We start from the raw sequence: 14,039 nt of genomic DNA, 5'->3' as shown, positions 1-14,039 counted from the left end.
ATTGTTAGCTCCAACTAATAATGTAATTGATAGTGGGAGAATGTTATATGATTGTGCTATGAATGTGTGTAAAAGAGTCATATCAGTTGTTATATTGTCATTGATGTCAAAGTCTTAGTTGGATAGATACTAAGTTAACTTAGTAGAGTACCATATCATTTGATTAATGAAGAGGATTTGGAGGAAGTATGATGAAGACTTAAGTGATATGTAAGGTATTCAATGGGTACTTGAATGAGTTGGATACTGATAATGTAATATTAGTTTGGTTTTTTTGCAATCATGTATCACTTCCTTCTTTATCCAAGTCTTCTTCATCTCACTTATGATTTCATCAAGACTTATAGTATTTTTTATCTTACCTTGTTGTAACCAATTTAGTGCATGATTCTTGAGTTTGCACTCCTTTGTAATTTGACCAATCTTGTTGCACTAAAAAAAATTTAATGGAAGATAATATCTAAAGTTTCTTCTTTGTGCTCTAAACTTACCATTCTGTTTTGAATGTCTAAACTTCCCACATACTAAGATTATTAGATTGAATTTTTATTCCCTTCTATAGGAGTTCACTAGTTGGATAGGTGACATAGGGACTTGAATCTTAGATTTTTATTCTTTGGCTTTATGTCTATACTTAATGCATGTGTAACAATATCTACTATTGTTGATGGTTCTATTATTTGGTCTAGATCTATACTAGTATGTAGCATGATCGTACTTATATTAGTTATAGAAATGACCCTCAAATGAGGTTTAATTATTTACTAGTTTGCTTCTACACACATTTTCAATATGACCAAACTTCCCACAATTAAAACAAGTGATTTTTTTAAACCCCTTAACTTGATTTTTTTGGTCCCTTATAATTATGTTTTTGCATCTTGAATTTACCTTTAGATGACTAACCAATCATTTATGTTCCTTGGCTTTTATAAATAAGAGTTGTTTTATCATTGTATCTTCTTTGGTTCTTTAAATTCTTATCAATATTTTGCAATATTTCACTATATTACTTCAACTTCTCATTTGTATCTCTCTCAATTTACATATCTTTCTTCAATTTTTCATTCTATTCTTTTAGTCTTTGGTTCTTAGTTATAATCTCTTGATTTTCCATAGTCTTTTCATGAAGGTGTTCATGCATGATATCCTTCTCTAAGGATATGCTAAAAATTTCTTCATCATTTTCTTATAGTGCATTCTCAACATTTTTCTTTGCATCTTTGAAATTTTACTTGCACACTCAACTACTCTCTTCCCTTCAAAATCTTAACACATCTTGATGGATTTTCTTTCAAGTTCTCTTTTCAATTTGGTTTCTTTTTCTTTGAGCTTCCTATTCTTTTGCATTAGTTCTAAAATTTCTTCTTTAGATCCAATAATCATGGCTCCTTTAAATATTTGATCAATTTAGTCTTGATTTTCATTCAACCTTGTGATGAGATGTTTTCTTATAGTTCTGGACTTCCTCAACTCACCTTGCAGTTCTAAGATAATCTTGAACTTGCAATGGGCGAATGCACCAACTTGTGCTGCCAAAAAGATGACACCCATCTTCATTTTTGAAAATTTCCTATAGTTTGCATGTGCTATAGCATGTACACACTATGGCCTAGGTTCCACAAGCCTCCTGAGGCCATAGCACACACATGCTTTATATTTTCACATAGCACATGAGCGCTATTTGAAAATATATTCATGGACTACAACTCGTGGCCCATTCCATTTTTTCTTTTTCTTTTGTTGGTTACCTTCTCTACCCCCAACAACACACATGCATTTTGTAGAAGGTAAAATCTTTTCTCACTCTCCTCCTCAAAATGCCTCCTCATCACTAGAGACCAAGATTAGATTCATCTAGTATGTTTTATAACCTTGTTTTTGCATTGTTTTGTATGTTTTAACATTTTTTTGTATATTTTTAAATTTTTCTTCAAGTTTATTTAGTTTTTAAAAATGGAATTGGTTTCTTATCAAGAAATGTGAATAATAAACCACCAAATATCTAGTCTAATCAACAAAATCCTTCACAAAATCAAAATGAAAACCCTCCACAAGATCAAAATGAAAACCCTCCACAAGCTCAAAATGAAAACCCTCATGAGGAAGAGCAAGAACCTCCACAACCTCCACCAATTGAAAGATCTCCTCTTGACACCCAAGATAATATCATGAATAAAATAGAAAGATAGTAAAATCAATTAGAAGCAACCATTGGTAGGTTAAAATCTTGTGGGAGAACTAATCCTATGAGAGCACAATTAGCATCCTCCATTATGAGCCAAGTAGCTTCCATTAGTGGTTGGTTGAATATTTGGCATGTTAAGAGAGAAGAAAAAAGAAGATATTATGCAAACAAATTATGTGCATTATTTAAAAAGCCAAGAGAACAAGAAACTGTTAAAACTACAACTAAAAGGTTCCCTATCCACTAGTGCATCCATGATGATATTAGAAATAACTTTTGGAATAGATGATTAATGGTCTTTGATGCCCCTCCCTACAATAATCATGAGGTTCAAATATATTTCTTAAGGAAACTATATTGTAAATTTGTCCTCAAGGAGATCTCCAATTATTTTGACATGTTAGATTCTCAAGGTAGAGGTGGAGGGTCATCATTTGAGAGGCTAGGAGCACATCGTGACCCTAATGTAGTTAGGGCACTTGTTGTCAAGCCACAAGGTGATCATGTCATTATTCCTTTAGATGTGAAGGAACATGTAGAGACCAATAGTCTTGGTACTACCAATGCTCTAACATAGAACCTCTTTCATGTGTTAGTCCATTCGTTGAGGAGGAGCCTTCTTTGCATCGCAGTCACATGTGCATGTCATGTGGATCCTTATGCACTTTTGGCACTCACATTGGAGACACTATGGATGATGGGTTAGTCACTGATGACTTCCTAAGTGATACATTTGATAGTTACACATAGTTAAATTACAATTATAATAAACTAATTTGATCACATTTTGTATGTATAATGAATGACTAATAAACTAGCATGTCTTGGCATTGTTAAATATTCAAGGTAAGAGTGTTGATGGCCCTAGTATAGATTCCTCAACCACATTTTATGTCCTATCAATTAGTTGACGTGTATGTATCAATTTAATCATTTAAATTAATACATATATTTATCAAGCAATCATGAGAAGGATTGACAATTTTTTTTTTATCCATGTGCATTAGATCTCTACTAGACCATCAACATTCACAAGGGACTCTAGGCCTAGGCATGATACAACCTTTGAAGAGGTACATTTGTTTCATGTTAATTTAACTAATATCATTACATTATATTGTATAAAAAATATGTAAACTATATTATATGATTTTTAGTTGTTGACGTCAATGATTCCTCCTCATCTTTGTCAGTCCATCGATTGCGGAGTTGCTACCATGATGGCTAGTTCAGAGCCATTGACTAAGGTATAAAAGATTTTTCATATTTTTAGTTATTATTTATAATAGTTAGTATTGAAATTTTAAATGGTATTTATAAGTATGATCAATTAATTATATTGATTGAATTGTTGTACGGCTTTGTTACTCTCGATCATCCGCAAGTCTTTAAGGTGGATATATAGAGTGATTATTTAATGGAGGTAAGAAAATATTTAATTTTTTGTGTACATATGTTTTATTTCAATTTATAATAATTATTAATTCATATATACTTTTTTTGTATCAACTCTATTTAGAGAGGAGCCTAAAGAAGAGGATGATTGAGTGTGTGAGGAAGACCCTATCATCCCCATCATCTCCCTCTACACAATGACTGAAGACCTCTAGGGAATTGTTTCCTTTTCCTCGTGTGAAGGAGAAGATAAAGGGATGGAGACACATATAGTCATTAGTGGACATATATCTTGGATTTTATGTTGGTGGACATATTTAACATACATTTGATATATACATGATATTATATATTTGATGCATGACACATATTTAATGCATGCCATTATTAGACTTACAAATTTGATCCATTGGCTTGTTCATGTATGATATTATTGGTTATCATAATATATATCTTATTTTTCTTATTTACATTTTAAGTATTTCATTTTAATGTAATTTGCATCCAATATAAGGGTAGGAGTCATTGTAATAATCTTTGATAATATCTTTTGACATGTGAATAAGGCTATGATATTAATTTTTATTTATATTTTGCAAGTTATGAGTACTTATTTGGAGTTTTTGTTAGGATGGGAATAGTGAAACTTGAATTCTTATTACTATTATACAATTAACATTAAATTTGAATCTTGAGTTGGCTGCATTATGTAAATGTCCAAGCTTGAATCTTAGTCTCATCATAAACATGTCAAGATTTTATATATGCTTTATCTTCACAAAATGAGAAGAGTTGAAATAATTTTTTTAATTTATTCATGGAATTTGATCTCAATATTTCTTATTTATCCATCTCTTTGAGAGCTTAATTAATGGCAACACATTAAACATGCTCTTCTTATGATTCTTTTAGCTATAGTTGTTGTCAATTTTTCTTGCATATCTTTAACTATACTACAAGTTTCAACATCACCCAAGATGGGGCTACAAAATCAAAATGGAATCCAATCTCCAAAAACTAATAGAGGTTATTGTAGGTGTTGACAACATGATCGTGTAACACCCAGTATTGCATCCATACCTAACATGAGCTTTGAGATATGCCTTGTCAAATTTTCCTACCATATAGTATTTAATGACTTAGGGTAAATTTCATTTAACACTCTTGAGAATGTTTGAGTGGTCAATGAGATAGGAAAATCTTGGTACTAGGATTTATCTAGCCACATGGAGCTAACAAAGCAGACAGTTTGGTCCCATGATGAATGGTTAGAGAGATTCACTAGTTTATCACTTTTTACTAGCCAACACTACAAGTTTGAGCATTACCTAAGATGGGGCCGCAAAATCAAAAATAGAATCCAATATACAAAAAGAGAGAGATTTTATTGTAGGTTTTGATAACTAGATCATGTACCACCCAACACAACATCCATACCTCACACGAGCTTTGAGATACACCCTGTCAAAGTTTGTTGCCCTATGGCATTTAGTAAAACTTAGGGTCAATTATGTTTGTCATGCCTGAGAACATTCAAGTAGTCAAAGAGACAAAATCATCTTGAGACTAGAGTTTACCTAGCCACTTGGAGCTAATGGAGCAAATAGTTCAGTCCCACAATGAATAGTTAGAGAGATTCACCAGGTAGCACCTTTGTAGTAGCCAACACTACAAATTTCTACATCACCCGAGATGAGGCCACAAAATCAAAATAAAATCCAATCTCCAAAAAGAGAAATAGTTTATTGTATATGTTGACAATATGATCCTATAGCACCTAGCATTGTATTCATACCTTACACAAGCTCTAAGATACACCTCATCAAAGTTTGTTGTACTATGGCATTTAGTGACTCTCAGGGTCAATTTCATTTGATGTGCCTGAGAATGATCAATTGGTCAACAAGATGGGCTTAGCTTGGGACTAGGGTTTATGTAGATAGTTGAAGCTAATAGAGTAGATGGTTTGGTCCCACAATGAATCGTTAAAGAGATTCACCAATTGGCAACTTTGTACTAGCCAACACCACAATTTTCAACATCACCCAAGATGGAGCCACAAACCAAAATAGAATCCAATCTCAAGAAAGAGAGAGAGGTTATTTTAGGTGTTGACAACATAGTCTTGCATCACCCAACATTGCATCCATACCTCACACGAGCTCTAAGATACACTCCATTAAAGTTTGGTGCCCTATGGCATTTAGTGACTCTTAGGGTTAATTTATTTTGTCTTGCCCAAGAATGTTTGAGTGGTGAAAGGGATGGGAAAAGATTGGGATTGGGGTTTATCTGGCCACTTGGAGCTAACAGAGTAGATATTTGGTCTCATGATAAATGATTAGAGAGATTCACCAATTGGCAACTTTGTATTGGCTAACACTACAAGTTTCAACATCACCCGAGATGAGGCTAAAAAGACAAAAGAGAATCCAATCTCCAAAAATAGAGAGAGTTTATTATAGGTGTCAACAACATGACCCTGTAACACTTGAAATTGTACCCATACCTTGCACGAGCTTCAAGATATGTCCCATTAAAGTTTGTTGCCCTATGGCACTTATTGACTCTTAGGGGTAGTTTTGTTTGGTGTGCCCAAGAATGTTCAAGTAGTCAAAAGGATGGGAAAAATTATGACTAGGGTTTACTAGGACACTCAAAGTTATTGGAGTAGATAGCTTGGTCCAATGACAAACGGTTAGAGGGATTCACTAGTTGGTGACTTTGTACTTGCCAACACTAAAAATTTCAACATTACTCGAGATGCGGATGCAAAATAAAAATGGAATCCAATCTTCAAAAAGAGATGTTATTTAGGTGTCAACAACATGATCCTATAACACCTAGCATTTCATCCATACCTTACATGAGCTTAGAGATACACCCTATCAAAGTTTGCTTCCCTATGGCATTTAGTGTCTCTTAGGGTAAATTTTGTTCAACAAGCCCAAGAACATTTGATCAATTAACAAGATGGGATGATCTTAGGACTAGGGTTTACTTGGCAACTTAGAGCTAACAAAGTAAATAGTTTAATGGTCCCACGATGAGCAGTTAAGAGAGATTCACAAGTTGGTGGCTTTGTACTGGCCAACACTACAAGTTTCAGCATCACTCGAGATGGGGCCATAAAATCAAAATAGAATCCAATCTTTTAAAAAAAAAAATTTTATTGTAGGTATCAACAACATGATCTTGTAGCACCCAACATTGCATTCATACCTCGCATGACCTCTGAGATATGCCCTATCAAAGTCCATTGCCCTATGGCATTTAGTGACTCTTAGGGTCAATTATGTTTAGCATGCCTGAGAATGTTTGCACAATCAATGGTATAAGACAAGATTGAGATTAGGATTTACCCGAACACTCAAAGCTAATAGAAAAGACAGTTTGGTCCCACAATGAATGGTTAGAGAGATTCACCAGTTGGCAACTTTGTACTGGCCAAGACTGCAGGTTTCAGAATCACTCGAGATGGAAATGCAAAATCAAAATAGAATCCAATCTCAAAAAAGTGAGAGAGGTTATTGTAGGTATTGGCAGTACAACCTTATACCACTCAGCATTATATCCAAACCTCTCAAGAGCTCCAATATATGCCTTGTCAAAGTTCACTACCCTATGGTATTTAGTGACTCTCATGGTCAATTTTGTTTAGTGTTCCTAAGAACATTCAAGTGGTCAATGAGATGAGAGGAGCTTAGGAATATTGATTATCTAGCCACTCAAAGCTATTAATGGAGTAGATAGTTCAGTCCCATGATGAATGGTTAGAGATGTTCATTAGTTGGCAATTTTTTACTAGCCAACACTACAAGTTTCAACATCACCCAATATGCGGCCTCAAAATCAAAATAGAATCCAATCTCCAAAAAGAGAGAGAGGTTATTGTAGGTTTCAACAACATGACCCTATAGCACCTAGAATTGCATCCATACCTTTCATGAGCTCTAAGATATGTCCTTTCAAAGTTCATAGCCATGTGGCATTCAGTGACTCTCAAGGTCAATTTCGTTTGGCATCCTTGAGAATGTTCAAGTGGTCAATAGGATAGGAAAAGTCCAGGACTAGGGTTTACCTGGCCACTTAGAGCTAATGGAGAAGAAGGTTTGATCCCAGGACAAATGGTTAGAGAGATTCACTAGTTGGTGACTTTATACTAGCCAACACTACAAGTTTCAACATCACCTAAGATGGGGCTGCAATATCAAAATGAAATCGAATCTCCAAAAAATAAGAGAGGTTATTTTAAGTGTTAACAACACAACCATATAGCACCCTTCATTGCATCCATGCCCTATCAAAGTTTTCTACCCTATGGCATTTAGTAACTAGGTAAAAGCATAGATTTGTATCACCATTTATGATACCAAAACCTGTTTTAGTCAAATCTCATTTTTCTATCAAAACTCAATTTTTTTCAAAAACTAAAAATACCCTTTTATAAATGTCAAATTTAATATCATCATTATATATATTTTTATCTCAAAATATTTTAAGTTGATATTTCAACATTTCAAAAGATGCTCCCTCAAAAAAGAAAAAAAAAAGTAAATCATATCAAAAATAAATAAAAAATTATATTTATCTCTAGAAGAGAGAATCCTCTTCACGAATATGTAATTTTTTTTCAAGAAGGTATAGATTTGATAGGGAACTTTTGATAGGAGGAAAAAACTATTGGATTTTGATAAGGTCAAACTTGAGTACTTATAACAAAGAAAATATACATTAAAAATAATTATTTCTTTTTTTGTTCACTAGCTATACATGTCATCTATAAGACATTTTCAAATCTGAACAAAAAAAGATGATTTGCATATACTTGTTTGACGAGAACTACACCCTATATTTTTTACAATTAAAAAAGGGACTTCAAAATAAAATAAAATGAATAAATTCTTACTCAATAAAATTATAAAATTATAGGCATAAAATTCATCCAATTCATAAAATTCATCCAATTCTACAAATACCATTTTTTTTGTCATTAATGTTGAACTTTCACACTCTGATATCTTGTTTCTTTATAAAACGTGACACAAGTTTGTGCTTTTACCCAATTCTCAGGGTCAATTCCATTCAACATGCCCATAAAATTTTTGAGTAGTCAGTGACACACAATGAGCTTCTGACTAGAGTTTACCTGACCACTCAAAGCTTTAAAAGGTAGACAATTTGGTCCTATGATGAATGATTAGAGAGATTCACTAGTTGACGACTTTGTACTAGCCAACATTACAAGTTTCAGCATCACCCGAGATGAGGCTTCAAAATTAGAATGAAATAAAATCTCCAAAAAGTGAGAGATGTTATTATAAGTGTTGATAACATGATCCTATAACACCCAAGATTTCATCCATACCTCATACGAGCTCCAAGATATGCCTCATCAAGGTTTGATGCCCTATGGAATTTAGTGCTTCTCAAGGTCTCAAGTATATAAATGTTACATCAAATGTTTTTGTAAATATATTCAATCTAATGAACCAGTTGGATATACTCTACTTTTTAATATCTCAAGTATTGCCTCATGGCATGACTCACGAACCTTCCAAAGTTTTATAATGTGGTTTTCCTCCATATTTTATCAAGTGGATATTTGACATGATAACAAGTTTTGAATAATGAAGAATCTTCCTCTCTATTTTTCAATCCTCAAATAACCACAAGTTAGAGTTCTTCATTTAATATCATCTAAGCTATGTACTAGTTACAACCACTGCACTTATATGGTACTCTAAACCATCACCATCTGTAACCAAGTGATCCAATTTTTTTTTGGCCTAGATATAATGAAAAAAAAAAAAATTTGCTCCTTCATCATTTTCTTTAGGTGCAATAATAGGAAAAATATGGTTGTACATAATGTGGTCATTAATTCACCAAATACTTAAGTAAAAGTTATAAAGATACATATATATATTACTAGGTTGTACTAAATCAGACAAGTGATCAAAGTCAATGGATGAATCTATCTCTACCATGTCCAATTCTTGTGAGGGATGATAGGTGTCAATTGGGTCCAAAACTCAAATATCCCATTTGTCCACCCATTCAATTAACTCAGACTCATCCAAATTTTTCTCTGCACATGATGGACAAAAGCATGTCATTTTTTGTCTGTGGATACTCCATGAACCTACATCAGAGCTTCTAAAAGAGTGCAACTCACTTGATTTTTTTAGTGTGTAACAATCCTCATATGGTGCAATGTTAGTATTATCTATCAACCATAAAAATCTATGAACCATAGACTCACCTTTCTTACCTGGACTCATTGTAGTGTTATAGAAATGGATGATGGATTTTAGATTTTCCAATAATGCTCCATGTTTGTACATTCATTCTCCATGAGCTAAGGCTCTTTTAATGCATGTGCCTGCACCATCGTGCTCTACCTTTCCATGACCAACCTTTGTAAAATTTCACATATATTAAATTCTAGACAACCTATGCATCCTGCAGCTCAACCAGTAGAACATATGGGTATTCTTTAATTGAGATGTGCAATTGTCTGACCAAATAATGTACTAGTGATATGGTATGCCCCTATTATCCAAATCTCCATAAAATTGTTGAAAACGACCATGTACAACTCTGTAGAATGTGATCGATCATCTCTAGTGTAAAAATGGTACTCCCTCAATATATTCTTGTCATACTTTGTACTTGTAGGTGAATGCATGAATATTATGTGAACAAATATGAAAACTTGTTGAGAACTATAATACTTTTCCTGTACCTTATTTTGTGGTTGTAGTGTGTAGTTCTCTTCAAAGTCTACAACTGAAACAATGGTATGTAGTGGAAATGTATCCTTGCATAACTTGAATTAAAAATCTAGCCATCGAGCTCTATGTGTATGCCTTGCATACTTGTAAATAATCTTTTCACGAAAAAATTTCATGAACTCATATACTGAATCTTTTCACTAATTAAATCACATCTTTTACCCTATTTCCCATCTTTTAGAGCATATGTCACTGTCTTATATTTTATGTAATCTACTATTTGATTTCCAATTCAGGTGCACTATCCATATGTTTACAAGTTGATAAAAGTTACAAAGAACCATTAAATAAACATGTACCATCTAAGCATGACATCTTGTAAAATTGTTGATTGTCCCCTATTTCACACAAATGTTGGATATGAATTCCCTTGAAGATCTAGGTGGCTCATTCATGTCACAATCCTACAAAAAAACTTAGAATGCAAAAATACACATATATGCCTAAAAACATCAAAATTGTTAGAAAGTTAAATATGTATCCTACAACAACAATTTCTGCATGTGTGATTTATCTTCACATAAAAAGGTTTGCCCATCTCAAAAAATATTTAACTTATTCAAATTTGAAGATACATACCAATATTTTTTGCAAAAAATTGTGTCTAAGTTGAGTCCAAAAAATATTTCTCATGTGGATCATGATTTCAGCTACCAATCCTCCTTCTTACAAAATCTCTTTGATTAATAGGGAAAACACACATGTTATTTGTCCAAAAGTCTTCAATCAACAATTTCAAAGCTTTACTAATTTGTTTATCCTTTCATAGTAGTCTACCACTAAATGTCCATAACTCATTTATTGTTGGATCTTCCACTCTCTCACGCCTTACCTTGGTTCTCCTTAGAGTACCTCTACATATTTTCAATATTTTTCTTATCTTTCTCATGATTCAAGATTTCTTCATTTGGGTACTTACTATTGTTGATGTAAGTATGTGTCTTCTGATATTGTTATCTTTGGTGCATGATTTAAAACCCATTTTTCATATGCACTCATTAGATTCTTTACAATGTTTTTTTCATTTGAACCCATTTTTCCATCATTCTTAGCCCAAGAATCTTCATGATGGGCCTAAATTTCAAATTCCTGATCATTTCAATAAATAATTGGCATTCACCTATCATATTTAATTCTTCAAAGAATAATCTCCACATACATACAACTTTTATTTGACAAGTTGATGCAAGAGGATCCTAGGTATGAGGGAAATCTTGCATCACCCAAAAATATTTATAGTTTCAACCTTTTCAATTTTAATCAAGACTAGTAGATAGGGGGCTACTATTTATGAGAGCTTACTATTTTTAGTCAGTTTTTTATACAAGCTTGGAATGTTCTAATTTTCTACATGAAGGTTCATTTTAGAATTATAAGCCTACCATAAAAATCAAATTGCTCTAGCTTGAGTATTAGAGAAGTTATTGTAGATTTTTGGTGGAAAATTTTGGAGAAAAATATTTGAACTCAATTTTGAAGGTCTTAGAGGCCTGGATGAGGTATTAAGTTATAATAGCCAACCGGAGCAACAGTTTGAGAGTTATATCCTTCCGAAGTTGGGTTACCCAAAATTTCTAAAATAAATGTCAAAGTTATATTTGGTTGAATCTATATGTATTTTTAGGGTTTGATAGCCTTAGGTATTAAGTTTGAGTGTCTAGAACATTCCTAGGTGGCATAAAATTGCCTATTTAAGAAAGGCTCGAACATTGTCTAGAATAGTTCTAGATGATAGTTCACAACTTTTTCTTTTAGTTTACTGTAATAAAGGCACCCATGTGGGTTAGCATATTGTAATTTTGAATTATGTAATTCTATATTTGTGGCAATAATAAGAAGCCCGTATTTTTTTGTCACAATTTCTATTGTTTATTTATTTTTATTATGTGTGTATGGTGGGTAAGTGCACCAAGTTATGGTGCCAAAAAGGTGACACATTTTTTTTTTCTAATTTTCAATTGTGTGTACGCACTATAGTGTGCATGTGCTATGGCTTGGGTAACCCAAGGCATAGTGCATACGCGCTATAGTGCGTACGCACTATAGCACATATTTGCTTTATAAAAAACCAAAATATTATAAATGGGTTGCATACCCACAGCCTATTCATTTCTTGTCTACTTTCCAATTTTCCCTCCTCATAGCGCGTATGTGGATTGACAGAAGACAAGATTTTCACCACCTGCTTTTCCAATATGCTTCCTCGTCATCAAAGTTTGAGATCATAAGTACGTCGTATGTTATCTAACTTTCTTTTTGCATTGTTTTATATGTTTTTTATATTGTTTTGTAAGTTTTTTTCAATTTTTCTTTAAATTTGTGTATCTATTTAGATTTCAATTGATTTCTTGTCAAAAAATGTCAATAATGAACCAGAAAATCCCCAAGAAGGTCAAAGTCAAAACCCTCAACAAGATCTAAACCAAAACCCTCAAGAATGTCAAAACTAAAACCCTCCACAACAAGAACAACAAATTTTGCAACCTGAGCCAATTGCAAGACCTCCTCCTAGCACACAAGAAAACATAATAAATGAAATAGAAATAGGAAAAATTGAATTAGAAGCAATCATTGGTCAATTGAAAGCTTGTGGACAAACCAATCCAATGAGAGCTCAATTGGCATCGTACCTCGAATCCATTAAAACCCACATAGCTTCTGTTAGTGGTCAGTTAGATGTTTGGCTGGTCAAGAGGGATGAACAAAAAAGATATTATGCAAATAAATTATCATATCAAGATATTAAAAAAAAAGATATACCAAAAGATAGAATATGTGCATTATTTAGAAAGCCTAGTGAACAAGATATTGTTAGAGAGGGTACCAAATGGTTCTCCATCCACTGGTGCATACACGGTGGTATTAGAAATAATTTTTAGGATAGATGGTGGATGGTTTTTGATGCCCCTCCTTGCAATAATCATGAGGTCCCAATGTATTTCTTAAGGAAATTGTATTGTGAGTTTGTCCTTTGGGAGATCTCCAATTATTTTGATATATTAGACTCTCAGGGTAGAGGTGGGGGGTCATCATTTGAGAGGTTAGGGGCACGTTGTGACCCTATTGTAGCTAGGGCACCTATGGTCAAGCCACAAGGTGAGCATGTGACTATTCCTTCAATTGTGAAGGAACATGTAGAGGCTAGCACTCTAGGGACTATTAGTGCTTTGACATAGACCCTCATTCATTGAACAAGTCCATTAGTTCAGGAAGAGCCTTCTATACGTCGAAGTCACATGTGCACATCATGTAGATCCTTATGCACATTTGGCAGTCATGGTAAAGATGGTGTGGATGATGGGCTAGTGACTGATCAGTTCCTAAATGAGACATAGGTAAATTATAATTATAATAAACTAATTTGATCACATTTCATATGTATAGTGAATGACTAATTAATTAGCATGTATTGACATTGTTCAAAATTTAGGGTCAGAGTGTTGGTGGCCCTAGTAGCGATCCCCCGACCCCATTTTTTGTCCTGTCAATGAGTCCAGAGGTATGTATTGATTTAATAATTTAAATGAATACATATATTTATTAAGTAATCATATGAAGGATTGACAAAAAAAATTATGCATGTGCATCAGTTCTCTACATGACCATCGACATTCACTATAGACTCTGAGCCTAGACGTGAGATGAGCTTCATAGAGGTA

Source organism: Cupressus sempervirens, chromosome 8, assembly GCF_028749045.1.
Source record: "Cupressus sempervirens isolate cs-2001-9-10 chromosome 8, ASM2874904v1, whole genome shotgun sequence".
Classification (NCBI taxonomy): domain Eukaryota; kingdom Viridiplantae; phylum Streptophyta; class Pinopsida; order Cupressales; family Cupressaceae; genus Cupressus; species Cupressus sempervirens.
Note: the sequence above shows the minus strand (reverse complement) of the source record.